Source organism: Vulpes lagopus, chromosome 8 (genome assembly GCF_018345385.1).
Source record: "Vulpes lagopus strain Blue_001 chromosome 8, ASM1834538v1, whole genome shotgun sequence".
NCBI lineage: Eukaryota > Metazoa > Chordata > Mammalia > Carnivora > Canidae > Vulpes > Vulpes lagopus.
The window spans coordinates 83,918,789-83,946,219 of record NC_054831.1 but is presented as its reverse complement, the minus strand read 5'-3'; the positions used below and the strand labels follow the sequence as shown (position 1 = coordinate 83,946,219).

The 27,431-nt window shown below is 46.9% G+C and overlaps 1 protein-coding gene across 10 annotated transcripts in view; it reads left to right on the top strand.

Moving 5' to 3' along the window:
• Positions 1-734: 734 nt before the first annotated feature.
• The window catches only part of ZMYND11 (zinc finger MYND-type containing 11), a 129,176-nt gene continuing 102,479 nt past the window's right edge, over positions 735-27,431 (top strand). For 2 of the 10 annotated variants that reach the window (XM_041765560.1, XM_041765554.1), the window contains exon 1: positions 738-869. The gene's annotated coding sequence lies outside the window, so the exon portion shown is untranslated. Of the gene's footprint in view, positions 870-1,465; positions 1,613-2,007; positions 2,131-11,310; positions 11,444-27,431 lie in introns of those variants that run through there. The other 8 variants (XM_041765562.1, XM_041765559.1, XM_041765561.1 and 5 more) reach the window with 7 other exon arrangements.

Sequence of the window (27,431 nt, the reverse complement as noted above, 5' to 3'; positions counted from 1 at the left end):
CAGGGCCGTGCAGGACCGTGCAGGAGGGTGCCGAACTGTGCAGGGAGGTGCAGGGCCGTGCAGGACCATGCAGGACGGTGCAGGGCCGAGCAGGGAAGTGCAGGGCCATGCAGGACGGTGTAGGGCCGCGCAGGGAGGTGCAAGACCGTGCAGCACGGAGCAGCACCGTGCAGGGCCGAGCAGTGCCGTGCAGCACCGAGCAGCACCAAGCAGGGCCGTGCAGGACCGTGCAGGGCGGTGCAGGACCGTGCAGGGCCGCACAGCACCGTGCAGCACCGAGCAGGACCGTGCAGCACCAAGCAGGGCCGTGCAGCACCGAGCAGCACCGTGCAGGACCGCGCAGCACCGTGCAGGACCGAGCAGGACCAAGCAGGGCCTCGCAGGACAGAGCAGGACCGCGCAGCACCGAGCAGCACCGTGCAGCACCGTGCAGGACTGCGCAGGGCCGAGCAGGGCTGTGCAGGACCTTCCAGGACCGTGCAGCACCGAGCAGGGCCTCGCAGGACCGAGCAGGGCCGCGCAGCACCGCGCAGGACCGAGCAGCACCGAGCAGCACCGTGCAGGACCGTGCAGGACCTTCCAGGACCGTGCAGCACCGCGCAACACCGAGCAGGACCGAGCAGGGCCGAGAAGCACCGAGCAGGACCGCGCAGCACCGAGCAGGGCGGTGCGGGTCCGCGCCTTCCCGCCCGCCCGCCCGCCCGCCCGCACCCGCGGCCCGCGCCCCAGCCCGGCGGTGCAGCGAGCGCCCGGAGCTTTGCGCGCCCGCACGTACGTCGCCTTCACGTGCGCCGCGGCCGGTGCCTGTGCGCGGCGGGGAACATGCGGAGGGCCGCTCGGGCCCGCGCGGCGGACGGGGCGCAGGGAAGGTGGGTGTGGGCGCGGCCGGGGCGGGGGGAGCGCGCGGCCCGCAGCCCCGGCCCGCAGCCCGCAGCCCCGAGCCCAGCGCGGCGGCCGGGGGCGGGCGGAGGAGCGGGGGCCGGGCCCGCGAGCGGCCGCCCCGCGCACCCCGCCATGTGAGCGGCGCCGCGGCCTCGCAGGACGCAAACTTTCCGCGGCGGCGGCGGCCGAGCCCCCCGCCCCCGCCCGCCCCCGCCCGGCCCGCGGCGCCCACAGCCCGTAAGTGCGGCGGCCCCGCAGGCCCGCGGCCTCCCCTCCCCGCCGGGCGCCGGTCCGCGGCCGAGGGCGGTAAACATGGCGGCCCGGGCGGCGGGCGGAGGGCGGGAGGGCGGCGGCCGGGCGGGGGGAGCCGGGGGCCGGGCGGCGGGGCCGGGCGGGGAGGCCGGGGCGGGGGCGCGCCCGGGGCCGGGGGGGCGGGGGCGGCGGGCCCGGGCGGCGGCGGCGGTGAGCGCCGGAGCGGAATGGTGCGGACTGGCCGGGGGCGGGGGCGGCGGCGGCGGCGGGCGGGGGCGGCGGCTGGGGGTCCGCCCTCCCGGCTGCCCCGGGCGGCCCGCGGGCTTTGTGTCGGCGGGCGGGGCGGCGGGTGGCGGGCGGCGGGGCGGCGCAGGAGGAGGACCGCGCGGGGCCTGGTCGGGCCGGAAGCCGGGGAGTCGCGTGAGCGCCGCCCGCCGCCGGCCCTTCGCGCGCGGCCAGGCCTGGGGCCCGCGGCCCAGTGAGTGCGGCGGGCGGGGCGCGGGCCGGCGGGGCCGTGGGGCGGGGGCGGCGGGCGGGCGGGCCCGGGGAGCCGGGCGGGGCTGCTCCGCGTCCCCCGGGGCCGGGCTCGGCGGCGGCGAGGCCTGCGCGTCCTCAACAGGTCGCCCCAGGGCCCGGGCGCGGGGGCGCGGGCGGCGCGGCGCGGGGGGCGCGGGGCCGGACGCGGGGGGCAGGGCCGGGCGCGGGGCGCGGGGCCCAGCTCCACGTGGACGCGGCGGGGCGCGGGCGCGGGGGACGAGCCGCGGGCGCCCAGCAGGTGCGGGCGGCCTGGGCCGGGGCGGGGGTGCTGCAGCCCGCGGCGACCCGGCGGCGACCCCCCGCCGGCCCCCTCCGGCCCCGCCGGCCCCGCCGACCCCGCGCCGGGAGGCGGGGAAGCCCGCGGGGCGGCAAGGACCTGTGCGGCGCGAGCCGGGGGCGACCGGGGCTGAGCCGGGGCTGCCAACCCCTCGGCTGCTGGGCCATCGGCTGCGAATCACGGTGGGAACTTTATCAGAGAGATCGCTCGGTTGTACTTTAAAAGTTTGCGTGCTTTGCGTTGAGCAAGGTCACCTCTGAGGGTTCCTGAGTCCTGCTTTGTACCAGGAGGGGATGGAGGAGGACCTCGCACAGGCGGTTAGTTTGCAGCCTTCGGCCGTGGCGCCGGCTTCGGGGGTCCTCTGCGGACTCGACCGCACGGCCTGGGCAGGGGATCGGACATCACAAGACGCGGGACGCGCCTGCCCCAAAGTGAATGTTTCCTTGCTTAGCTGTACCTGCGGGCAACAGGATTCTTTTACGTGGTACTGTTTCCCCATAGGTGCTGGTCGTGTGAAAACGGAGTCTCCCTTTTGCATTCTGTAAAGTGGGCCATTTATTTTTGCAGTCACTTTAGGAAAACATTTAAATACACACCTAGGCAAATGATCTAAAGAGCGAAATCACGGAAAATGTCGATTTCCACTCCTGAGCTCCCGAGTGTTCTGGGACATGGTCACGTTGGCACTTTGAGTGGGTGTCCTCCTCCAGGTTCCCTTGGATTGACGTGTTTATTTAAACTCTACCCATTTCCTTTAGGGCTGGTTCTGATAGTGTGTAATAGAGACGCTCAGACCCTTTGGCATACTTGGGACATTAATGGAAATGAAGAACGTCAACATTGGTGGGGGCCCCTGGGTGGCTCGGTGGGTTGAGCGCATTTGCCTTTGCCTCGGGCTGGAGCCCGCGTTCCCCCCCCTCCCCTGCTCCCCCTGGCTTGGGTGCAGGCACTCGTTCTCTTTCCCCCGTCAAATAAGTAAATGAATAGAATTTGTAATAGAGGGTATCGCTTACTGTCCTAATGACGCCTAAAGATATAAACCTCTGGTTGTCCTATTTAACATAGCTTTACCCACTTCCAGTTGAATTCTGCATGGAAAACCTGTAAGCGAAGAGGTTGTATCTGGTAGAAAACATTGAGACTTTGCCTTATGATATAGTTAAAAATTTTTCACTGCTTGAAATCCTTGACTTGGACTTGAGACTTTTTTTTTTTAACCAGGTGATTTTTTTTTTGTCATTTAGATTAGACAGGTAGCCTAGAGCAAAATGACTCTCAAGCTAAATGGCTTGTCTGAATTTCTCCTCTATCATTTACTAGCAAAGTAACAGTGGGCAGTCGATTAAATTCGCAATGTTTGGTCTCAGTTTCCTCATCTGGCGAACAAGAGTGATAGTAATTGTACCGACCTCATAGGGGTAGGAATGCAAGAATCACTATTAGACTAGGTCAATTCAGTGGAATCAAATTTGGTTCAGGCTGGTAACTTAAACTCCTGTGGAAAGGAGTGGACCTCTGAAATCACAGCGTAGCATCCTTACGTGTGCATTGTTTAGTTTTGTGTGTGTGTGTGTGTGTGTGTGCATTGTTTACTAATTTGTGTTGTAGCATACCTCTGAATCCCTCCATATTTTTGCTTTAGTTCTCTCAGAGGTGGAAAAGCAGCATTTGTTACGTTCCTCAGGGCTCATTTACTTGAAGCAGTTTTTAAGGATGTTTTTGACATTACTTTTTCTTGCTTTTATTCTCTTGACTGGTAAAATATACATAACACAATTTACTGTCTTAAAGTGTGTAGTGCGGTGGTATTAGATAAATTCACTGTGCAGAGATCACCATCCAGCTCCAGAGGTCTTTTCATTTTGTCAAACTTAAAGTCCGTATTTGAACACCAGCTCCCTGCAGCCTCCCCCAGTGCCCGACACCCACCTCTCATGACTTCTGTGTCTTTGATGAAGGGTCTGGGTAACTGAAGTACATAGAAGAACCATTTTAACCACTGGTAATCAGTGCATCATTTTCTCTTTCCCTGCATCTGTCACCCTAACTGCTTCGAGTGACAGGTTTTGTATTTACCTGAAGCAGAAGACTTTCGAAATAAAGAATCACTGCTTGTTATTTCTTGGTTTGATCACCGTGGACTTCATAATCCCTCACCAATATTTTTACTAGGAATTTTGACAAAAAAGAACAGATTTGAGTTTAATTTCTACCTGTGTTTCTTGCATAGTAACTTTGAGTTACTTTTTTGCAGTGGGGTCAAAATTTCAAAACTACTTAAGTCTACTTTGATACGGTGATTTTGTGGAGATTAGTAGTGATCTGAAAGTTCTCCACTTCATCAATGGTCTGTCCTTTGTTCTTGATTTTTGAAGTGTTTTGGTATTCACAGGTTGATGACATAACTGCGTACCCTGATACTATATACCAAGTAGTGTATGTTCGCTGTGTCTTAGACGTTGGGCAGAGTTCTCTACATAGGCTGTTCCGCTTTTAGAAATCCTACCTGTGATCATCTTAACAGCCCAGCAGTGTCTTCCTTATGGAAGGCTCCACTTACTCCTAGCACACCCCAGTCCCAACACACACTTTCCAATGAGAAATGAACAAACTAGTAGCTTTGTGAGAGAATGTGCTCTAAAAGTTTGAGAATTCCTGTGATAGGAAGTTAAAGTGATACAAACAAAGTTGAATGGGAGGGAGATAAAATCTAGTCTAAATATCCAAGAGTATGTTTTTTTTTCTTTCTTTTTTTTTTTTTTTGAATAATCAAGTCTTATCTGTAATATTTTAAACATACTGCACTGCCTTAGGGAAAGACCTCATTGCACATATGTGTGCCTGTTAATAATTTTCCACTCAAAATTCTTAAAAAGTTTAGTTGTGAAAATGCTGTAAGATATTTCATGTAGAAGTTATTTACAAGTGCAAATAGTCTGTATATTTATTAGGTCATTAAAAAATATTTCTGTAGTTCATTGTATAGTGGTAGGACATTTAGCAAATTGTTAGACATAGATATTTAGATACCTCAATTTTACAAAGATTCTAATTTATATGGAACTAGTAAATATTTAGATATTTAGTCTTTCATTGTACTTTTTGATTCTAGGTTATATTAGGTAGCTGAAAGGCTAAATGTTTCCTTAACTTTACATGAAATTCAATAAATGGAATACTGTTAAATCCACAACTTAAAGGCATGAGATGACTCTTGTATTCTTCAGAGAGGAGAGAAGTATGTTTAGCAGATCACATTATGTTGGAAAGATGTATATTGATGAAAACTTGTGTGGTGTTTTATTTATTTTGTAAACTGTGTAATATTTATAGTAGATTAACTAGTTTTAAATAAATGCTTTTGTAGTTCACATTGCTCCATAATTACTGTTTCGTAAGATTATGTTAAAGTATTATGTTTTCTTACAATAGGTAGAATTTTTTTTTTTTAAGATTTTATTTATTTATTCATGAGAGACACAGAGAGAGGCAGAGACATAGGCCCAGGGAGAAGCAGACTCCATGCAGGGAGCCCGACGTGGGACTCGATCCTGTGTCTCCAGGATCACACCCCATGCTGCAGGCGGCGCCAAACCGCTGCACCACTGGGGCTGCCCTAGAGATTTATTTTAAAGAAGGAGCACATGGGGATCCCTGGGTGGCTCAGCGGTTTGGCTCCTGCCTTTGGCCCAGGGCGTGATCCTGGAGTCCCAGGATCGAGTCCCACGTCGGGCTCCTGGCATGGAGCCTGCTTCTCTGCCTCTCTCTCTCTCTCTATATATATATATATATCTATCATAAATAAATAAATAAATCTTAAAAAATAAAAATAAAAAAATAAAGGAGCACAAGTGAGGGGAGGCAGAGAGGAGAGGGAGAGAAGGGCAGACTCCCTGCTGAGTGTGGGGCCCCTTGCAGGGCTCCATCCCCTGACCTGAGCCAAAATCAAGAGTCAGATGCTAAACCAACTGAGCCACTCAGGTGCCCCTTAACCTCAATTTGAAGTTTATTCTGATTTGTAACTTTGGGGTTTTATTATGTTCACCAATAAAAAAACTTTGTTGTGATTAATAATTTCTTATGTTCTCCAGATGAGAACTTGACTAAGTTTAAACTTGACTAAGTTTAAGTGATGACAGGTAGACCCAGTTAAAATTTTTAATATTTTCTCTGGTTTGATCTGCTTATATGCTAAGTAAATTTAAAATATGACAGGGAAGAATCTTCTTTCCTACTTAGGCATTTATTGTAGAAACAAAAGAAATCTATGTACAGAATTTTTAATGGATTTGTTGAAAGCTTGTCACCTAATCCTAATTTTCACAATTGGGATTAAAAAATGCTAAGTTTTTTTTTTTAAATCAGGAAGATACCGTGATTTATAGCAAGAGAGTCTGTCATAAATACATTTTAATTTGACCATGTATCCACATTAGGTCCCTTGAGAAGATCACCTTGGAAGCAGCTTCAGAAAGCTGGGTTTCATTGTAAACATCTTGCTTGTGGCAGCACCGTTTATTAAAAAAGGTGTCACTTAGTGAGCGCCTGCTGTAACCAGGCAGCTGTGTTCTCCTTTAGTCTTTCTAAACAGCCGGGAGGAGAGGGGGTGTAGGGTTAGGTGGTGAGTTACAGTGTCACAGCATAGCTGCCAGTGTCCTATAACGTACAAGAAGACCGGGTGCTGTAGGTGGCACAGAACACCTCATCGAATGGGTTTTGAGTTCCAAGTATGTGACTACCACACCCATACTCTATTTGGCTGCTGTTTCTCAGATATCCACCAACTACTGGGGTCTTCATACTGATATGCCTTCATCTTCCAAATGTAGGTTTATAATCCTGCAAAAGCACACAATAATAAAAGAATGTAACACTGTGCCTTCTTCGTTTACCAAAAGTAGGAGGTGGGAAGGAGTATTAGGTCCCTCCTGGTAGTTCCAACATTCCACATGCAGAGTTCTGGTTAGTTCTGGTTGGTAGTAACAGCTCGTGATCTAAGGGCAAACATCAGTAATTGGCTCTTTGTCTTACTGTCACAGTTGGCAGCTCACACTGTGAGGAGAACTTGGCATGGGGGCAGGGGGGAGCCTAGAGTCTTCATTTTAATACTCACGTATATAGGAGAAGGTGCACATTTTCAGAATTCAGTCCAATTCTAGAGTGTTCTTGCCATCTTAGGGGAAGTCATTGTCTTAAGAAAACTTTTAGCATTCCTTATGCCGAATAAGTTCGATTCGGATGGAAGTAGCTCATTTCTTGAAGGTGGTAGCTCCCTGTGCTGAGGCTTCAGCGTTCTGTAGGTGTTTCCTGTCCTCAGATGAGTACGAGCGGCACCTGAGGAGAGAGGCCAACTGAGGTGTGGCCCCCGTGGACCCAGACCGCCCTGTCCTCTGGATGTTGGGATGGGAGAGTAACTGCGGTTTTCTCACCTAATGGCTGAGGAAAGACTTTTAAGAAATCTTTTAATGAAGGGTAAGCATGGGGAAGGTGCTGCATGGGGAGACTGTGTCAGCGTGAAGGCCCTCCTAAGGAGTTTTCTCTGTCTCTGAGCTGCACCCGAGAGATGGTATCTGGGAGATCAGGTCCTGGGTTTGAAGTTGGTTTTGATGTGTAGCACATTTCCTTTGACTGTTCAGTCCTTCCAGTAGGAACGCCTGAGATTAACTTCTTTGGGATGTCCATCGATACCATATTTAAAAGATTTTTTTGGGTGTTTTATTAATCATGACAGGTGTTGTCTATTTTTTTTAAAGATTTTATTCATTTATTCATGAGAGACACACACACAGAGAGAGAGAGAGAGAGAGAGGGAAGCAGAGACCCAGGCAGAGGGAGAAGCAGGCTCCATGCAGGGAGCCTGAGGCGGGACTGGATCCCAGGTCCCCAGGATCACGCCCTGGGCTGAAGGCGGTGCTAAACCCCTGAGCCACCCGGCCTGCCCAGCTGCTGTCTTTTTAAATTATAGAGGAAACACAGTTTAAGGCCATTTATTTTTCTACTGTACTCGTGATTTTTTTTTTTTTAAGATTTTATTTATTCATAGAGACACAGAGAGAGAGAGAGAGAGGCAGAGACACAGGCAGAGGGAGAAGCAGGCTCCACGCAGGGAACCCGATGTGGGACTCGATCCCGGGTCTCCAGGATCACACCTTGGGCTGCAGGCGGCGCTAAACTGCTGCCTTGTACTCGGGCTGCCTTGTACTTGTGATATTTTTAAACATAAATGTTAAATTACGTTTACTATATAATGTCAAGATAGCTGTTATCTTTTATTTTGAAATACCTTCTTTTACTATTATGTGCACCTGCATTGTAGACCATGAAATCTTAGGAAGCCTCTCACTTGTGATCTGTATTCATGTTGGATTGTTGGGAGATAAGAAGCTTCCATTTGAATAATTTGAAAGTTAAATTCTATTTTCTGAGGATTATTATTTTTTTTATTTTGAAAAAGGTTTTATTTATTCATGAGAGGCACAGAAAAAGAGAGACACAGGCAGAGGGAGAAGCAGGCTTCCCTCAGGGAGCCCGATGTGGGACTCGATCCCCAAACTCCAGCCGAAAGCAGAGCTTAACCGCTGAGCCGTCCAGGCACCCCATCTGAGGAATATTAAAATTAGTTTTTAGACTCTGTTATTCAGGTGAATTAAGATGAACAGCCACCAGTCCAGTTTAAAGTTCGGCTTTTTCCTTGTTCGTTAGCTCCGCAGAAGCCAGGGTATCCGGCAGGGGGGTCGAGAGGGGAGGACGGGCCTCCCTGCAGGCACCGCCGCCGCTCCTCGCTTCGGTCTCTGCCGATGGCCGTCCTCGTGCGTTGGCTCCTTACACCTCATGAACACAGCTTTCGGAGTGTGTCGCCACATTTTCTTGACTGTTTTCTCAGTTTTACAATACCAGCCACATTCCAAAGTTGTAGTACTTGCCGTTGTTTGAATTGCGTTTTAAATGGAGAGTTCTTAGGGAGTTTGGCCTGGAAGAATCAGATGGGTGTATGAGTGGGAGGGAGTGGGAGGCGGGATTCAGCCAAGCTCCAGTGGTTCTAAATGCTGTACGTTCCAGGGACACGATCACAGGCAGTTGGACCTACGGGGAGCAATTGAGAGAAATTTGAATTTTGCCACATGACCTGCTGACCTGAATGCTGGCCACGGCGGGGTCCTCTGTTGGCTTCTGACGCCGGGCAGCCTGGGCTCCGCTGAGGGTCCCTTGCCTCAGAGGGTGCCGCGGCCTGGACACGGACCGTGGGCAGTGAGCGCAGGTGCCTGAGCACCCCCCCACCTCGCCCCCCGGATTGTGATAATGCTGTTGTCCAGGGTAGTTGGGAGCCCGCGCTCACCTGCTGTCCTCAAGGTAAAACTTCTCCTTCTGCCAGTAATTCTGTGGATCCTTTCAGTGACTTTTTTTTAAATTTTTATTTATTTATTTTTTTAATAGTATTTTATTTTATTTATTTTTTATTTATTTATGTATTATAGTCACAGAGAGAGAGAGAGAGAGAGGCAGAGACACAGGCAGAGGGAGAAGCAGGCTCCATGCACCGGGAGCCTGATGTGGGATTCGATCCCGAGTCTCCAGGATCGTGCCCTGGGCCAAAGGCAGGCGCTAAACCGCTGCGCCACCCAGGGATCCCATGACTTTTTTTTTTTTTTTAATGCGCAAGCAGTACTCCTTGTACTACTAGTAGTTTGTACCTTTTGCTTAGGTATCCACCTTTCCCCTCCTCATCCTACCTTCTATGCTGACATCAGCTCAGAATTTACGGGGTTGTGGACATTTGTGTTCTCTGCTAGATTTCGTCTTCTCCTCTCCACCTATTGCCAAGCCTCAGTGATCTGTCCCCTCAATTTAACTGCTTTAGCCTCAGCCAGTTCTTATTCTCTTGTTATTACCTCAGCTTTACCCCATCATCATCTTCACAGTTTCTTGACCTGAGAACCCTGACTGAAATTTCCGAGTACGTAGTGTAATGCTGTACGCGGTGTGCGTAGGAGGATGAGATGCTGCTTTGTATCTTCGTGGCTGGCGTGGCATAGGCACTACACCGTTGTCTGGGCTCTACATCCTACATGGCTTTCAAATGAGCTCCTCTTCCACTTTCCATAAAGACTTACTTGCCTGGGCGAGAAATCTGCAGACCTACTTGCACTCCCCATCTCCTCAAAATCCTTCTTAACACAGCAGCCGATGCAGACAGGGCAGGCACATTGACTACAGATGTGAAATGAAGAACCAAACCTTTCTTTTCTTATCTTTTTTTTTTTTTTAAGATTTTATTTATTTATTCATGAGAGACACACAGAGAGAGGCAGAGACACAGGCAGGGGAGAGAAGCAGGCTCCATGCAGGGAACCGGATGTGGGACTCGATCCCGGGTCTCCAGGATCGCGCCCTGGGCCAAAGGCAGGCGCCAAACCGCTGCGCCACCCAGGGATCCCTGATATTTTATTATAATTTTTTTTTTTAAACATTTCTTTTTTTTTTAACTTTTTTTTTTTTTTTTTTAATGATAGTCACAGAGAGAGAGAGAGGCAGACACACAGGCAGAGGGAGAAGCAGGCTCCATGCACCGGGAGCCCGATGTGGGACTCGATCCCGGGTCTCCAGGATCGCGCCCTGGGCCAAAGGCAGGCACCAAACCGCTGCGCCACCCAGGGATCCCCGATATTTTATTATAATTGTAGTTTATTCTTTTTATTCACCATAGTCCTCTGTCAGGTGACTAGAGACACTGAACTCTCCCCAGTTGGGACCCTTTGCTTCTGGAGAAATGCAGCCTTCCCTCCTGTCAGGCCTCTGGTCACAGTTCTGTAAACAGACCTGCCATTTCCTTTCTCCAGGGTCATCTGCTAAAATCCTTGTAAAAAAGCCAGTCTCATTGTTGAAAACTTGTTCTCCATAACCTTTTTACTGCATGGATTTTCCTACAAATTTAACCTTTTCTAGCCCGGTTTCACTGTTTGAAACCCGCCAGCCAGCAGGCACTGGCTGAGGAGACTTTCCCAGGTAACGTGACCGAAAATTTCCTTGCCTTTCAGCCTCAGAATGGTTGCGTTGCGTGCGCTACACTTTTTGATCTGTTGTCATCGCCTGGGTTGACAGGTGTAGGTGCGTTGCCACCCTCTGTGCACCGCAGGGGCTCCGCTAGCACTTTGCACGGTGGCCTCAGGCACAGATTGCCGCACCTCTCCTCCCTGGTTCTGGGTGTCCGGCCGTCCCCAGCCGAACCCGGGTGCCTGAACCGAGCAGGCCTGACGCACGTGCGTCCTGTCCAGAGGCAGCCACAGCCCGTCGTGCTCAGGAGCCCTGTGCACCACTTCACCGCGCGTGGGCCGTTCACACCGGGAGGTCGCCAACAGAAAGCACAGAACTGTGAAAAATGTGGCATTAAGTAGCCTGCAGAAAGGACACTGTGGACAGTCTGAGCTGGAACGGGCTGCCCTGCTCCCCCGCCCTTGGGACGCTCCCCTGTCCGCAGTGACAGCCAGAAGGCCACAGGTACGGAGTTGAGCAAGCAGGTGCATTCATAGACCTGTGATCTGCAAATAATGAGAATCCATGCTGATTTTCATTTCTGTATCTTTTATTTCATCTGAAAGTTAATGGCTACAAATGAAATGTGAGAAAATTGCTCTTACTTTGACTTCTATTAATTGGATACTTTTTCCTTGTAGTTTTTATGTCCTTAAAAATAGAGAACCTAGATAAGCAGTTGTGTAGAAAAGGGTTACACGTGTTAAAAAAACAAACTTGAAAATGCGTTTGGCCTCAGTGGCAATCTTATGAAAAGCAGATTAAACCAGGATACAATTTTTGTACTTTTGGTTTTGGTTGAAAATTAGCAAGACTGGGGCACCTGGCTGGCTGGAATGTGTGACGCTTAATCTCAGGGTTGAGCCTGAGCCCCGCGTTGGGCATAGAGATACCTTAAGAAGAACAAAGAATCTAAGAAGGCTAACTAATATCCGTGGTGGTGGGGATTTAAGCACCCCTGCTCTCTATTCAGAGAAGAGCCTCTGCCCTCCTACACCATGACCCTGGGAGGACCATCTGTCATTGCAGTGGTGGTCTGATATTTGGTGGACAGACATTTAAAACAATTTTTTAAAAAATTTTTATTTATTTATGATAGTCACAGAGAGAGAGAGAGAGAGAGGGAGAGAGAGGCAGAGACACAGGCAGAGGGAGAAGCATGCTCCATGCACCGGGAGCCCGACGTGGGACTCGATCCCGGGTCTCCAGGATTGCGCCCTGGGCCAAAGGCAGGCGCCAAACTGCTGCGTCACCCAGGGTTCCCTTAAAACAATTTTTAAAGGGAAAGGCAATCTTTGGAGAAAGACACATACCAGAAAGAGGTTAGCGTGTCAGTGAGTGGTGACAGTAAGGGAGGGCACAGACTATCACAGAAGTCAAGTACACAAGTGGTTTGCAACAGTGAGTCTGCTCCCTGCGGGACATTTGGCAAAGTCTGCAGACATGCAGACGTGTTTGATTGTTATGCTGTGGGAGATAGCGCTGGTGTCTGGCGGGTAGATGCCAAGGACTCTGCTAAGTGCCCCCAGAACACAGACGCTGCTCCATGGGAGAGGGCCCGAGGTTGAGAACCCCAGTGCAAGGCAGGCAGGTGTCCGTGTGCATGGCGACGAACCTGGGTTATCAGGAGAATGTTTGCTATCTGGGTACACGGTTTAAGTAGGTCGGTTGTATCTAATTAATGTTCAATTTCTAATCACCTTGTTTTAAGGAAATTTTAATGCTTAAAAAAAAACACTTATTTGGAAGATTTATACATCTTATTTTTAACTTTTTAAAGTTTTTAAAATTCCAGTATGCTTAACATTCAGTGTTCTATTAGTTTCAGGTGTACAATGTAATGATTCAACAATTCTTACACGTCTTGTTTTTAAATAAACTAAATATCTCTGTATTTTAGGTTTTTTTACTTACGTGAGTCCTGTAAGTTGTTGGAAAGCTTTTTTTCTTGTCCTGTGATTAATGTCTTAACATAAATACGGTAATGAGAGATATGCATACTTTGGGTTAAAGACCCTTATTTAAATTAAAAAAAAATCTAGTGCCCTCTTTATTTTATTCTATTTTTTTTAAAGATTTTCTTTACTTGAGAGACACAGAGAGAAAGGCAGAGACACAGGCAGAGGGATAAGCAGGCTCCAGTCAGGGAGCCCGACGTGGGACTCGATCCCGGAACTCTGGGGTCACGCCCTGAGCCAAAGGCAGACAGATGCTCAATCCCTGAGTCACCCAGGTGTCCCTGCTCTCATCTTTAGACAGTGTGAAAGCCATACATTGGAAGTAGATTATATTCTTTTGAGAGGTAGCAGTTTGGTCTGGATTTGCTTTCTTTCTTTCTTTTTTTTTTAAGGATTTATTTATTTATTTATTTATTCATGATAGACATAGAGAGAGAGGCAGAGACACAGGAGGAGGGAGAAGCAGGCTCCATGCCGGGAGTCCGACAAGGGACTTGATCCCTTTGTCCAGGATCATGCCCTGGGCCAAAGGCAGGTGCTAAACCGCTGAGCCACCCAGGGATCCCCTGGTCTGGATTTTCATAAGTATCCAGAACATGACTCCCAAGTTCTTACTTAGTAAAAGCATAAAGTAATTTGAGTCAAGATAAGAATATAAAACAAAAATACTTTTCATATTAATATTTTAGGTTCTGTAGGCACAGATATTTTCACTGATATTTGATACTTGGCAGTGTATAACCTATCTTTGATATTTTTTGGTGATGGAGGAGAGGAGGATATTATAAAGAGTTAAGTTTTCTTTTTTTTTTTTTAAGATGTTATTTATTTGAGACAGAATAGCACAAGTGGGAGGTGGGGGAAGGGGCAGAAGGAGAGGGAGAAGCAGACGCCTCGCTGAGCAGGACCCTGAGGTTCCAGGATCCTGAGATCATGACCTGAGCTGAAGGCAGATGCTTCACCAGCTGAGCCATCCAGGCGGCCCAAGAGTTAAGTTTTTTAATTTATTTTTTATCTTTTTATTATTTTTTTAAGGTTTTACTTATTTATTCATGAGAGACACACACAGAGAGAGAGAGAGAGAGAGAGAGGCACAAAGACAAAGGCAGAGGGAGAAGCAGGCTCCACGCAGGGAGCCTGATGTGGGACTCGATCCTGGGTCTCCAGGATGAGGCCCTGGGCCGAAGGCAGGCACTAAACCGCTGAGCCACCCAGGGATCCCCTGAGTTAAGTTTTTTTAGAGTGAATTTCATAATTTATACTTCATCATTCTGTTATTAAGAATAAGCTACTTTGTACAGTATTGAACGTTTGATATTAGGTCTTGATAACTTGAGGAAAATAATTTAGATTTAAAATATTTTGCAAAGTGTCAAACATTGAAGTGCAGGTTTGTGTAATTCTACTTTTGTGTTTGGCTCCTCACTTGAATAAGACGATACATTCTTTGGCTTATGTGACTTCTGTTTTAGGTGTGCTCTTCAGTGGTTTCTAGAACATTCTTAGAATGGTGCAGCCCCTTCATAATCCGATTCTAGAAGCTTTTTTTTTTTTTTAAGTTTTTATTTATTTATTCACGAGAGACACACACAGAGAGGCAGAGACACAGGCAGAGGGAGAAGCAGGCCTCATGCAGGGAGCCTGACATGGGACTTGATCCGGATCTCGAGGATCACGCCCTGGGCTGAAGGTGGTGCTAAACTGCTGAGCCACTCGGGCTGCCCTCTAGAAGCTTTTTATTCCCCAAGAAGAAACCTAAGATCCAGGAACAAATTCCCTATTGCCCCTCCCGCAAACCATGCAGCCCCTCCTCTGCTTGTACCCCCCACAGATTGGCCTACTCTTGATGTTTCCCATTGGGAGAGGGCTGTGGCATGTCGCCTTTTGTGTCCGCATCCACTCACTGAGCGTGCTGTTCTCGGGGTTCCTCCATGTTGTGGTTCGTGTCAGTGCTTCCTTTTTACGGGGATATAACTGACACAAGGCTGTGAGCGGTTAAGGAGGACCACATGTCGAGTTGCTGCGCTTGGACGTTTCCATGCCGTTACCACCGTGGAGCTAGCCAGCAGCTCTGTCACATCACATAATTATGATTTCTGTTTTGTGGTGAGAACATTGGAGATCTGGCCTCTCAGCAACTTTCTAGTGTGTAATATAGTATTGTTAACTATAATTACGGTGCTGTGCATTATACCCCAGGACTTGTTTATCTTCTAACTGGAAGTTTGTACCATTTGACCAACATTTCTCCAATTCTCTTGGTCATTTGCCTAGAAAAATTGTTGGGTCCCCCACCAACTCCTTTCCTCCTATTTTGAGAAACTGCTGAGCTGTTTTCAAAAGTGAAAAAAAAAAAAGCGGCTGCGTTGTTTTACGTGCCCACCAGCGTTGTACGAGGGTGCCAGCCTCTCTGTGTCTGCTGACACTTGTTGTCTCGTTGTTTGAGTGTGGTTGTCTTATGAGTGAGAAATGTCACCTCACTGTGGTTTTGATATGTGTTTTTCTAATGATGATGTTGGGCATCCGTTTGTGTGCTTATTGGTCATTTGTTTATCCTCATATCCTGATACCTGTTCATGTCATTCATTGCTCATATTTTGATTGGATTGCCTTTTTATGAAATTTTAAGAATTTTTTTATAGGTTATGCATACATGTCCTTTATTGGATACATGATTTGCAAGTATTTTGTTCTTTCTCTGGATTGTCTTTTTACTTTTGTGATGGTATCCTGTGAAGCACAAAGGCTTTTAATTTTCGTGAAGCCACTTCTTCATTGCATTTTTACACGACCTCTCATTCTTTTTTATACCTGCTTTGTAACCTACTGTTTGGGGGCCCCCATGCTATATTTAACCGATCCCCTATTGAATTACTATTACAGATAGCACTGTAATAAGTGCTTTGTGCATATAATGTGTGATTGTGCCACTGATGTTGCTGGGTCAACTGGTAAACACATAAATGATTTTGGTGGTTAATGCCACCTTCCCTCACATGAAGACTGTGATGTTTGTGTTCCCGCCAGCAAAGTTTAGGAGGGTTTTGCTCTGCAGTTACATAGAGGATGTTGCTGGGCTCTTCTATTTTTGCTAGTCTGCTTACTCTTCTAATAGATTTCTGCACGCACTCAGGGCTAAATCTGAACTTTCTATCTTGTTCTGTTAATCTCTGTCTTTTCATGTGCCAGTACTGCCACTGTATTAATTATATTTATTAATTATGTTTTAATTCCTGCTACAGCTGGCTCTTCCTCATTGTTTTTCTTATTTTGGAAAATTTTTGTTACAACTCCTAAATGAAATTTTTATGAAAATGTTTCTCGCTCCAGAAAAAATTTTGAGTACTGTAGTTGAAATTACATTATCTTATGAATTAACATAGGATGGGTTGGCATTTTGATGATATTGAGCCTTTCTACCCTAGAACATGATAGATCTTTCCATGTATTCAATTATACATTCCTATTTTTCAGGAGCATTTTATTTTTTTTTTATTTTTTTATTTTTTTTAAATTTTTATTTATTTATGATAGTCACAGAGAGAGAGAGAGGCAGAGACACAGGCGGAGGGAGAAGCAGGCTCCATGCACCGGGAGCCTGATATGGGATTCGATCCCGGGTCTCCAGGATCGTGCCCTGGGCCAAAGGCAGGCGCCAAACCGCTGCGCCACCCAGGGATCCCTCAGGAGCATTTTATTATTCTCACTATATTGGTTTCTATCATATATTTAATTTTCTTTTATCTTCTCTTGTTGTAAATGGGATATATTTCTGTATATCTTCTAACTTTTTTACTCATTTATATGAAGGCATTGATTCCTATATGTTACTTTTTTTTATCCCATTTTATTAAATAAAGTCTTTTGATTGTTTTTTTCCTTAATTCTTTTTACTTTTCTGGATGTATAATCATACCATCTGCATCGTGTGCAAATAGAGATAGTGTACATTCCTCCCCGCCCCCCATTTCTGTTCAGATTGCTTCCTGTTGTGCCCCTGCATTGGTAAATACCTCCAGTGCAGTGCTCAAGAACGAATATAGTGAGGACCCATGACTCTATTTTAGCAGAGAATTCTCTAATATTTCTTCAGTAATGCTGGCTTTGTCACTGTATACATGTGTAGGTACATATAGTAACCCTACTTGAACAGATGTTTAATTTTGTCAAGCTTTTTTTCAGCACTTACAGAGGTAATCATATTCTTCTAAGCTCTTCCAGTATTAAGTATGTTAATGTGTTTCCTTTTGTCGGAACCATCATTTCATTCTTGGAAAACTGCATTTATTCTAATGTGCTGTTTGGTTCTGCTTGCAAAAATTTTATTTAGGATTTCTGCAAGGATATCCATAAATGTATATGTATTGTTTATTGTTTGTAGTATGAATTTGTGTGTTTATTAAATCAAAGATACTCTCCATTTCGTCCTGACCCCTCTCATATTCTCTCTGATGTGGACTGGGTTCTCTCGGGGTCTGCTGTAGAGCCCTTGGCCCAGGAATTCCCTCTGTCTGCTTCCTGTGTTCAGTCCTGTCCTGGGACTGCACAGGATTCCCAGGTCTTCCTTTACAATGGTGTATTTACTCATGTTAGTAGCTTCCTGAAAGAGGGGTGCATAGGGCGTTCATTTTGGGGTTATCTGCAGATGGAAAGTCTCCATTAAAAATTCAAACTTTATTAATGGATCATTTGAATGGTTACGGAAACTTGTGTTAAATGATTTTTCCTTAGTTTATTTTATTTTACTTTTTAAAGATTTCATTTATTTATTAGAGACACAGAGAGAGAGAGAGACAGACAGACAGGCAGAGGGAGAAGTAGGCTCCATGCAGGGAGCCCGACGTGGGACTCGATCCTGGTTCTCCAGGATCATGCCCTGGGCTGAAGGCAGTGCTAAACCGCTAAGCCACCGGGGCTGCCCCGATTTTTCCTGAGTTTAGAAGGCACTTCGCCATCATTTCCTAGCTTGTACGTCGCGGTTGAGAAGTCCGATCCATTCCAGTGTGTGGCCTCTCCCCTGGAGGCGCCTCTGCTCCCAGTCCTCCCACCATTCCTGTGCTGGCGCCTGGTGGGCCCTTTCCACCCGCACACGCCTATCTTCAGTGATTCTCTCCTCTGGTCTCTGAGTTTTTGTTTTTGTGGGGCAAAGGGGCAAAACTTTATGGGGCATTGCTTCAATTTTATCTTCTGTTCCTTTAAGGAAATGTGTTATCTATCATCTTTAAAATTTTTCTCAATATTCCTATATAAATATATTCTGTGTATGGGTTCATAGATGCAATTCCTTTTCCATCTCTTTGATGATACTAGTTATGTGTATTTTGAAAATCCTTACTATTCCTGTATTCTCCGTTTCGGTCACCTGTCCCCTGTTCTTTTCTGTTTGCATGAAATGACCCTTCATCTCCTATTGAGAAGCTGCTCTCCAGTGTCTAGTGATCCGTGGCTGTCTGTCCATCTTGAAGGGTGAGGAACTAGAAAGCTAGTTTAAATTGTGTATGGGCTTTAATTGTAGGGATGTCAGGGGCCAGATGGCTGGTTCTCAGGTTCCCTCAGACATCAGTGTCTAAAGGTCCTTTCTTTGAGATCATTTCTCCAGGAAGTTTTCATTTGGCCTCTTGCCAGGGCCTGAGATCAGGTATCTGGAATTTGGTGATAGAAAGGAGATGCCAAGTATTTACAATTCATCATGTAGATTTTTATTGAACCTCCTGTTTTTAGTCCGTATCTCACCACCACCCTTCTTGTTGCCAGGTGTGCTTTCTGGTTCTGTATATACTTAGAGCCTGTGTCCCCGTTTCCTCAGGGATGAGAATGGGCGGCCGTCTGACTGAACCTAATGACACTACACATCCACAAGTCTAATTGGTTTTTTTTTTTTTTAAAGATTTTATTTATTTATTCATGAAAGACACACACACACACACACACACACAGAGGCAGAGACACAGGCAGAGGGAGAAGCAGGCTCCATGCAGGGAGGCTGATGCAGGACTCAATCCCGAGACTCCAGGATGACACCCTGGGCTGAAGGCAGGCACCAAACTACTGAGCCACCACTGAGCCCCCCAGGGATTCCCAAAGTCTAATTACTTCTTATCCAGCCCATTAAATAAGGCCATTTATTCAGTATCCCTGATTATCCCTGTACCTGCTGCCTCCTGTTCCCAAATGTTTCTGGAATTGTAGGCAGGTGGCTTGTTTTTCATCATCACACCCCTGTGTAAACCGGATCTTTGGCCAGAACAGTTGTAGTTCCTGTATCAATCTCTTTCCACTTTTTTGTGGAATGTGTGTTAATCAAACATGTTTGTTTGGTCCTTCTGCCTGTCCCCCGTCCCAGGCTTGCCATTGTGGCCTAAAACATGTATAACTAGTTCTTTTTCATCATCTCTTATCTCAAATAGTATCTCCTTAATTTTCTAGGATAGTCAGGATTGGTTAGATTATGCTGCAGTAACAAGCAACCTCCACATCTCGGTGGCTTAAAAGAACAGTGGTTCCTGCTCATCTGACGCACCCCTTATAGATTGGCTGGGAGCTGTGCTGTGCACTGGGACCTAGGACGACACAGCAGCCACTGTCTGCAGCATTGTGGCATAAAGGGGAAAAAAGCATAGCAGATCATAGAGGAATTCTAAATCTTCCAAAATAGAATTGGCATTGATCCTTTTTACTGAGACTCCATTTGCCACATCTAGTCATGTGGCCACACCTAGATATTGGGCAGTGGGGAAGTACAGTCCTACCAGTGCTGGGGTCAAGAACTAGAAGTTTTTGGTGAACTTCTAAGTTCACTAAACTAAGGATTACCATAGCAGCTTGGCCACCCTATGTAGGGATGTGTTAGGCATCTTTTCCAGAGAAACAGAACCAGTAGACCATGTGCGTGCACACAAATGCACATTATCGTGAAGGCTTTGCTTTGAATTTGTGGAAGCTCAGGGGTCCTAAGATATGGGAGCTGGAGACCAGGAAAGGTGGTGCTGTGCTCCTGTTTGAGTCCAAAGGCTTGGAAGCCAAGGGGGCTGATGGTGTGAATCCCCATTCCAAGTCAGGAGAGGGAGGAGAGGAATTGGCCACCCTAGTAGTGAGGTGGAAGGAAAAGGCACATCCCTCCTTCCTCAACCTTTTGTTCCATACAGGCCCTTTGCAGTTGGAGGAGGCCCCCCTCACCACTCACCATGCAGAGGGATGGAGGAAAGGAGAGATATCTGCTTTGCTGACTCCATAGATTCAGATGTTAATTGGGCCCAGATACAGCATCTAGCCAGCTGTCCAGGTGCTTGTGGCTTGTGACATTGGTATATAAAATTTAAAAAAAAATGTTTTTTTTTTTTTAAGATTTTATATATTTATTCACGATAGACACAGAGAGAGACAGGCAGAGGGAGAAGCAGGTTCCCTGTAGGGGCCTCTGATGCGGGACTCGATTCCAGGACCCCGGGATCATGACACGAGCCAAAAGCAGATGCTCAACCACTGAGCCACCCAGGTGTCCCAATACATAAAATAAACCATCCCCAGAGTGAGCCCTCACCTTTTGTTGCCTTCATACAACTTGGCACTATGCAAATTCATCTCGTTTTTATGTTTCTTGTCTGCTCCCCCCTCTTCTGAATTGTCCACGATGACCCAAGTACCTAGAGCAGTGCTTGGCAAAGACAAGCACTCATAAGGCCTTGGATGCATGATGACCGGATCATGAATCACGAAAGCATCTTCTGAAGAGGCTTGATTATAGAACTGCTTCTCTGTTTTCTTTTATGCCCATTAAACAAAATTAGGTATGTGTGTAGTATGAACTGCTGTGGATAACTAATAGTAGCTTCCTTTAATATTAAAGAGTTAATTTTTAGGTATTTAAAACATTTTAGGAAAAGTAGTTAAGAAATCACTTCTCATTTGCAACAACGTGGATGGAGCTAGAGAGTATTGTTTTAAATGAAAATAGCTAGAGAAAGACAAATACCATATGATTTAACTCATGTGGAATTGAAGGAAAAACAAGTGAAGAAAGAAAAAGAAACAAAAAATCTCTTAACTACAGAGAACACACTGCTGGTCACCAAAGGGGAGGGGAGGGGGAGATGGTGGAAACAGGTGATGGAGATGAAGAACACTTGTCCTGATGAGCACCGGGTGATGTGTAGAACGGGTGATGTATAGAAGTGCTACCCGAAACTAATATTACACTGTGTTAACGGGAATTAAAAACTTAGAAAAAGAAATAATCTTACTAGAAAACAAAATTATGTACTTATAATTTCTTTTTTTTTTTTTTGTACTTATAATTTCTTAAACTTCCAATGGTAACATCAATTTAGATTACTGGTTAAAAAAATCTTGGCTCAGTAATATGGAAGTGCAAAATTAGGAGTGTTGTCTAAAAAATTTTTTTTAAGGATTTTATTATTGGAGAGAGAGAGAGTGGGTGAGCAATAGAGAGAGCACGAGGGGAGGAGGGGCAGAGGGAGAAGCCGACTCCTCGCTGAGCAGGGAGCTTGATGTGGGGACTCCATCCCAGGACCCTGGGATCATGTCCTGAGGCAAAAGCAGATGCTTTACCGACTGAACCACCCAGGTGCCCCAGGAGTGTTACCTAAAAAGCAAATATTTTCACCTCTTTGTTATATAATATTTTTATGAGATACTCATATATTTCTGCTCTGTAAGGAGAGAGAGACATTTGTGTTCTATTTAATTTTATGTTACAAGATGTTAAAAAACCCAATCTTTGGGCAGCCTGGTGGCTCAGCGGTTTAGGGCCGCCTTTGGCCCAGGGCGTGATCCTGGAGACCCGGGATCGAGTCCTGTGTCGGGTTCCCTGCATGGAGCCTGCTTTTCCCTTGGCCTGTGTCTCTGCCTCTCTCTCTCTGTGTGTGTCTCTCATGAATAAATAAATAAAATCTTTAAAAAAAACTCCAACCCAATCTTTTGATCTTTTTTATCTTTTTTAGTTTCTTCTGTCCTTACAGAAGTGAGTCGTTACTAGCTTTAGTCCCTTTTGTTTGCAGATGACATTCTTATGAAAGGAAACATTTGTTTCTTCTTTGACTAAAAAGTTTTCACATCTAGGAAGTTGAAGCTTTTTATATTTATGCTGCTGTTAGGAAAGAAAGCTGCTGGTCCATTTTCGTTCTTCTGCATGTGGCGTCTTGTTTCTGAGGCTGTCCTTTCCCCATCATATATTTTTGGCTCCTTTGCTGTGAAGTAGTTGACCCTATGCATGGGTTTTTTTCTGGGTTCTCTTTGTGTTCATTGATCTCTGTGCCTGCCTTTATGCCAATACTAGATTATTGGCGATAGTTTTGTCTTTAAGAATGTTTCTTCCAGTTTCATTGAGAAGTAGTTAACACAGTACTATGTAGGCCTGATGTGTACACATTGGAGTTTGACTACGTACATCATGAAATGGTACCACAGAGTTGAATTAGCGTCCATCATGAAAAGAAATAAAGGAAAAAGATGATTTTCCTTCTAATGAGGACTCATAGGCTTTACTCTCTTAACAACTTTCACATACACTGTACAGCAGTGTTAGCTCTCCTAACAGAGTGAAGACAGGAAGTGTGATGCCTCCAGCTCTGTTCTTCAAGATGGAAAAGAACTAATTAGTCTGTACTCCAGAGTTCTATTTAGATAGATTTATTGGCCTCCACAGGTTTTTTTTTTTTAATATTTTATTTATTCATGAGAAACACAGAAAGAGAGGCAGAGACACAGGCAGAGGGAGAAGCAGGCTCCATGCAGGGAGCCCAAAGTGGGACTCGATCCTGGGACTCTGGGATCAGGCCCTGAGCCAAAGGCAGACAGACACTCAACCGCTTAGCCACCCAGGTGTCCCTCCACAGGCCATTTTATTTTGCACTCTTTTGGGATAAATTCAGACTTAGTCATATAACAAATACTTGTCGAATAGTTTGTGTTGGGGCAGTAGGATATTGTGCTGGATGGTCATGGGTTTCTGTCCTACAGAACACATGTAATAGAAGGAAGGAGAAAGAGCGAGATCCCCTGGGGTGGGTAGAGTGCTGGTTTTGTGAGCATAGAGCACTAGCTGTTATTTCAAAGGCTTGAGGCTAACTGCAGGGCCCTTGTTTCCACACTGTATATCACTGAGCAACAGAAGATTGAGAACAGTGCTTTTACAGACTCTTGTATTGATCTCAATAATATATTATATTCCCAAATAGAGAATGTTTTCTTTAGTATTCTCTAGATTTGGAAATATTCATCCTTTCGCATCTGACTAGAATTATCGCTCATTTGCATGTGCTTTTTATGTTCAGAGTAAAGGCTAATTACTCCTTGGCTAGTTTGGATTCATCTTCTGGCTTTCCAGGGATTATATATTCCTTGTCTCTTGGATAGTCAGCCTTAGCCTTTCAAGTACATCCTCTTCCTGGATTGCAAACATTTCAAGTCTTTTACATTTGAAATAAAAGTTCAAACGTGCCTTTGGGCAAAACATGATGAAATGAACATGTATTATTTCCTGAAATCCTATTAAAAAGCATAAAGTACCTAAACCTATGAGGACAAAATGAAAGATAGACTTGAGCATGGAAGAGCTGTCATAGCATTTGGTAAACCGGAAAGAAGTGTGTGGATTGGTTTTTGATTTAGCAGGCAGGATAGCTGAGTGCCCGCAGAGGAAAGGACCAGGAAGCATGCCAGTTTGGGCCTCACAGATGTGGACGTCTCAGGAGTTAGAGGTACTGGGTGGCTCTGGCGGCAGCATGGATGGCAGGGGTCAAGAACAGAGTGATTTGTCCTAGTGTATGCAGTACCATGCTCGGCACCTCCAACCCAGTCAGGACTGTCTCCTGTCCTGCACAGCTCATGAAGCCTATTACCTGGAAAGGGCAAACCAGAGCAATTCTGATCCAGGCCCACCCGAAGAAGGTGGGCGATGCCACTCTGAAAACGGGTATTAGGAGGTCTGGACTTACACGTCTAGCCATGGTGGGCCAGCGGCTATTGGGCTTGCATTCCCATGGCAAACTGTGGTGATAATGGGTAAGAGCTGCGAAGCAGTGGTTTGCAAGGCACTGGCGCATAGGCAGTGTGAGACTGGTCTTGAGACGAGAGACAGGAGAGACAGGAGGTGACCGCCAGGCTCACTCTGGTCTGTACCTGGGGAAGCTAAGATGCAGGTTGCAGCTGGGAGCAGTTGGTTGTGTGGGTCAGCATGGAGAGGGGGAGACTGCATGTCTCAGGATGAGGTGCAATATTTGCATTGTCCTAAACGTGTAGATGATCGATTTGAGCAGGAATTGGGGTACTGCTGTTGAGAAGAGAAAGGATGGGGGTGTGGGGGGGAGGATCGTCCGGGAAAGAAGTCAACAGGGAAGGGTAGTCACGTGATTTATGGATAGCGAGGTAAGTCCCTGGAAACAAGACTAGAGGCGGTTGAGAGCGATTGCCTTAGGATAGCAGAGTTGGGTAGGGAGGATTTTCATCCACGTATTTAAGTAAACTGAGGATCCATTTTGTTTTTTTGTTTTTTTAAAAGATTTTATTTATTCATTCATTCAGAGAGAGTGAAGAGAGAGGCAGAGACACAGGCAGAGGGAGAAGCAGACTCCATGCAGGAAGCCCGATGTGGGACTCGATCCCGGGTCTCCAAGATCACACCCCAGGCTGCAGGCGGCCCTAAACCGCTGGGCCACCGGGGCTGCCCTGAGGATCCATTTTGAATACGCCACAGATCGCGTGCTGTCCAGGTCTTTGCAGCGGCTCCGTCTCCCCCTTTCTCTCGGTCTCCTGGAGCATGTTCTGCTCGCCTTTGGTGTTTCCACGTCCCACGCACTCCTGAACCCCGTACAGTCAGGCTCTTGCCGCAGGTCCCCAGCAACTCCACTGTGTGGGCTGACACGGTTCAGCCGTTTGTGGGCCTTGTGGGCAGCGCGCTGTGCTCCCCGAGGCGTCCTGAGCGCTGCCTCCCTGAGGGCAGCCGTCCTGCATCTGCCCTTGGTGTCCCCTCTTCCGGCGCGTGTTGGACCAGCTCTCGGGGGTCCCAGCTCCCCCGCGCCCTGCCGCCTGCTTGTGAGCGCCTCCGGGGAGGGTGCAGACGCCCTGCTTGGGGGTCCCCAGGCCCAGCTCGCGGCACCACCACCTGCCCCTCAGTTTGCATTCCCGGAATCCAGTCCTGTGACCTCTTCCGGTCGCTGACCTGTCCTGTGCGCTGCAGTGGGCGCTGACCTAGGGCGACTCTTTCCCGGAGCTCCGGTTGGCCTGCTTGCCTTTTGCTGTTGGCTGGCTTGAGGGGAGCACCTCGCCCGAGCCCCGGCTCCCTGCTCCCCTCCTCCTTAACCTTTTGTGAAATTGGCTCTGCTCTTCCTGGTCAGGGAAGCCAGAGGTCCAGTTCACACACGGGGCTCCCTTCCTGCAGCCGGGGAGGATGTTGCGATGGGTCTCGTCAGGGCTGGGTTGGGCTCTGACCCATGTCTGCGGGGTCTAAGCCGGGGCAGAGGCGGTGGTGGGCGCAGAGCCCCGCTGACGGTCTCCTGCTGCCCGGCCTCATCCAAAGGGAGGCCCATCCTGGAGGATGCAGGGCTTCCGACCCGCTGTGGTGTCTCATGTATTCTCATCGACACAGACAGACCGCCTGTGGATTCCACAGTAGTTGTCCCTCAGAATTTCTCATTACTTTTCAGACTCTTGTGAAGTTGAAAACACACATATTCAGACTCGGTAAGACCTGCCATTAAAAAGGAGACTTAGATTTATGTAAATTTATATTTATGGTTAAATATATAAAATTCCACAAGGGATAAAATCAGGAAAAACACTTGACTTTCTGCTGTTTACATGTTTTCATGTTTTCTGCAAGATTGCATGTTCGTTTTTAAATTTGTGGACTAACTTGCACGGTGGTCCTGCTGGTTCCTTGTCAGCTGGTGCTGGATGGTGCATTCGCCCGAACTGAGTCTTGGTTTTGCTAGTACTAAAGACTAACAAATGTCAAAAACAATCATGCTATTTTAAAATAGGGGTTAAGGGATCCCTGGGTGGCGCAGTGGATTGGCGCTTGCCTTTGGCCCAGGGCACGATCCTGGAGACCGGGGATCGAGTCCCATGTCGGGCTCCCGGTGCATGGAGCCCGCTTCTCCCTCTGCCTGTGTCTCTGCCTCTCTCTCTCTCTCTGTGACTATCATAAATAAATAAAAATTAAAAAAAAATAAAATAAAATAGGGATTAAAAACTCAAATGTAGGGACGCCTGAGTAGCTGAGCAGTTGAACATCTGCCTTTGGCTTGGGCCATGATCCTGGATTCCCGGGTTCAAGTCCTGCATTGGGCTCCTTGCATGGAGCCTGCTTCTCCTCCCTCTGCCTGTGAGTCTCTCGTGAACAAATAAAATCTTAAAAAAAAAAAAAAAATCTTAAAAAAAAGTCAAATGTAATTATCTGTACCTTTAACTTAATAGAAAAAATAGTCTACTGGCAATAAATGATTATTGCAGAGACTACTGTAAAAGTCACTTAAAAACACAAAAATCTACTAAAAGACTCCTTTTTTTGGCATTCAAATTCATCACATTAAAAACATTTTTTATTGTGGTAAAATATACATAAAATTTACCACAGTCCATCCCATAAGACTTCATCTTGTGAAACTGAAACTCTTTACCCATGAAACACTACCTCGCCTCCACCCCCTGGCCTCCCGCCCCCACTGATCTGTGTTCTGTGTCTGTGGTCGTGGCCATCGGAAGGACCGGTTACAAGTAGAATTATTCGGTGCTTGTCTTCTTGTGACTGGCTGGCTGATCTCACTCAGCATAATGCACTCAAGTTTTCTCCATGTTGTAGCATGTGGCAGAATTTTCTTCCTTTTTATGCTGAATAATATTCCCCAGTGTGTGAATACCACGCTTTGTTAAGCCTTCATCTGTAGATGGACACTTGAGTTGCCCACATGTTTTAGCCGTTGTGAGTCATGCTGCTGTAAGCAGGGTCTCTCTTCAAGACCCTGCTTTTGATTCTTTGGGCTATATACCCAGAAGTGTAATGGCTGGATGATACAATAATTCAATTTTTAATTTTTTGAAGAACCTCAATACTGTTGACCTCAGTGGCCGCATTATTTATTCCTGCCAACAATACACAGGGGTTCTCCTTTCTCCACGTCCTCACTAGTGCTACTTTTCTGCCCTTTTTAAAAATATAGTAGCCATCTATGAGGTAGTATGAGGTAATATTTTACTGTAGTTTTGATGTGCATTTCCCTAATAAATCTATTACATTTTCAAGTGATAGGACATAGAGCCAGAAGATTACATGAACCTAAAGCACCTTGGTTTGATGTTTTCCAACTATGAGCTGTTTGGTGGGCAGATGAGAGTTTCTAGAGCCTCCTGCCATCATTGCTCCCCACTACCCACCCTCCCTTTGTGGGGTGTTTTGGTTTCTGTGAGTGAGCCAGGAAAGCACCACGTAAATTTTATTTTATTATTTTTTTAAGATTTTACTTATTTATTCATGAGAA